Source organism: Pteropus alecto, unplaced genomic scaffold (assembly GCF_000325575.1).
Source record: "Pteropus alecto unplaced genomic scaffold, ASM32557v1 scaffold157, whole genome shotgun sequence".
NCBI lineage: Eukaryota > Metazoa > Chordata > Mammalia > Chiroptera > Pteropodidae > Pteropus > Pteropus alecto.
In genome coordinates, this window is record NW_006440626.1 from 173,049 (window position 1) to 175,726 (window position 2,678).

Genomic DNA, 2,678 nt, shown 5'->3' on the forward strand with positions numbered 1-2,678 from the left:
CCTACGTGGTACATGGGCTATCAGCGAGAATGGGAAGCGGGGCTCTGTTTCGTAAAACCTCGCATCCATCACTCACGGTGCTTTTCCTGGAGACTGAACTCAGCATCTCACCAAGTTTGCAAGACCTTTTTTTTTTACCAGGTGTGTGTTTTCCCTGGGGAAATCAGATACCTCAGACCCAGAGTGACGGCTGCGGACCTGTCCCACCTCTGGTCTGACCAGTGAAGACTCAGGCACACCCAGGAGGCTTCCTCCTACAGCTTCGGCAGCAGCACCGCCAGAGAGGTGGCGAGCCGCTCATCTGTGGGGACATGTAACCAAGACTATCTGGCCAAGGGCAGGAACATGTGTAGGACACGCTGTCTCTGGATGGGAAGTTAGCGCGGAGAACCTCGTCCTAGTGTTATAACTGCACAGGGCATCCGGCAGCTTCTCAAGGTGGGGCCCATGTGAGACCTACGCTCCATTCCCGTGCTGAGCACGGGACTCTGGGCACAGGGGAGGGGCTCGGCGACAGTCTTTTAGCGGAAGAAAAGAAACACAGAGAGTAGGGAGGGGAAAATAATTGCAATTTGACATGGGATGCGAGAGAGGGATTCCTGAGCCGTCCCGAAGCAGGTGATGTGTCAGAGGAGCCAGGAGCCACAGTCCACCTCAACTGCAGGAAAAAAGCAGCGGCTAACATTTATTGAGCGCCTACTGTGTGCTATAGGTTCACACAGGGGTCACAGTTCTCCCAACAATCGGACTGTTCTTAAGCCCGTTTTATGAGGGAGGCAGTTGAGATTTCACAGAGGAGAGGTTACCCACCCTGGGCCTCCCAGCTCGCGGGAGGTGGTGCGGGAGGCGGTGCGGGAGGCGGTGCGGGAGGCAGTGTGACTGGGTTGAGCACTGGCCTGGCTCACCGCACAGCCCATCCTTTAGGGCAACAACAGGCCCAGGCTTTCATAACTAGTGGCTGCTCTACCTCCCGGGAGGTGAAGAAAGTTCAAGTTCAGGTTCACTTTCTGCATCTTGTCCCTCCTGTGTTACACAAGGAACTCCACCAGCACAGATGGAGCAATTCAGAAACCTCGTTTTAGGGAGATTTTAACTTCAAATCAACTCAATTAAGCCGACCTCATCGGAGAGAGGCAAGCCAGCTTCAGCCACCTGGAGGACTCGGTGTGTGCAGGACGACGCTTCCCTGTGATGTGAGCAAACTCCCCTTGCTCCTGGGGTGCAAACTCCCCTTGCTCCCGGGGGGCCCAGACCTACAGGGCTTCCTTCCCAGAGGTCCGGCCAGGGCCGGCATCGCTCCGAAACTCGCCTCTCTGTTAACACTAACCGACTCGTGTACAAGGAGCAGTGACCTGGGGGGCCACGGGCTGGGTTCATCCCAAGGATGTGTTTCCTCCGTCTTGCGGCGTTTTCAATTTTCGGACACTCCATGCACAAATCTGGATGTCCTTCTCCCGAGGAGCCAGAAACTCTGGAACCCTAGTCTTTGACCTCCTTGGCAGCACCTGGAAGGAGCTGACGTCTGGCCTCCCCGAGGGCCTCTCTGTTCCCACAGTCCTGGAAACCCTCCACCGTGTCTCACCTGGCCCGCCTGGACCCTGTAGGATGCCCGTTGGAGGCCCCTGTTGGAGCCTCCCTCTGTGTAAGGTACAGAGAGAGGTGACCTGCCCAGACCCCGCCCGGCCCAGGCCTCCTCACTCCCGCGGGGGTGCTGCATCCACTCCCCCTGCAGCCGCTCACTGAGAAGGACTGTGAGGCCAGGAGCCCTGGGGATGGCGGAGGTTAGCGATGGCCTGTGGAAGGTTGGGGACCATACCACTGCTGAGAGCGTGGCCAGCCAGGCAGTCCCTGCTGTGGTTGGGGTCCATGCAATTAAGCTTAGATCTCCAGGCCACTACCCAGAGCACAGCTCCGGGAGCTTCTGAGGCTCTGCCGTCACCATGGTGGGGTGGCTTCCCTACCCAATGAGTGTCCCCTGGGGACCAGGCCATGCGCAGGGACAGAGGCCTTGTCTCAGGCAAAGGAAGGGAGGTGGAGAAGGGGTCTGGGCCTGGGCCTGTGGGCAGAGGCAAGGGGAGGCACCACTGTCTCCATCGCTACTCCCCAGGGACAAGGCCCTGCGGGGCTGGGCTCCCCCTCCTCCCCAGGACCTGATTATAGCTGCTGTGTTGTGTCCCCAGTGGGGGCTTAGCAGCACAGCTCCCCTGGCATGGCTGCGCCAGGGAGAGCCACAGGGTGGTGGTAGCCAGGAGTGCTCCTCGGGAGGGTCACCCAGGGTGGCCTCGGGGAAGGCGCTTCTGCAGGTGGGGCAGATCAGAAGCAATGTCCACCCGCCTTCTCGGGGCGGCTCCCCTGGCAGCGGTGAGGGGGCAACTGTGCTGGTGGGGGTCCCTCTCCCCGGCAGGCCCTGCCCCACGTGTGCAGCCCCCAGCGCTCGCAGGGTTACCCCTGAGAGCTGGAGTGGCACGGGGGCTCCCTCCTTCCCTCCTGCCAAAGGAGGGGCGCACAGGAAAAGAGAGGCGAAGAAAGCCAGAGTGAGCTTCTTTCCCCTCGGAGAGCCCTGATGGCCGCCGCGCAGCCCCAGCAGCCCCAGGAGGGACACGTGGGGGCAGACCCCCTTCCCAGCGTCCCGAGTCTTTGTTCCAGGAGGCCGGAGAGGGCCGCCTTCGCCGGGCGGA

General features: G+C 60.6%; 1 long non-coding RNA gene across 1 annotated transcript in view; it reads left to right on the forward strand.

The window, feature by feature from the left end:
- Window positions 1-132: 132 nt before the first annotated feature.
- LOC112484227 overlaps window positions 133-2,678 on the forward strand; it is a 5,584-nt gene continuing 3,038 nt past the window's right edge. Inside the window, exon 1 of the long non-coding RNA XR_003047950.1 lies at window positions 133-1,193. This is a non-coding gene — a long non-coding RNA (uncharacterized LOC112484227). The remainder of the gene's footprint in view (window positions 1,194-2,678) is intronic.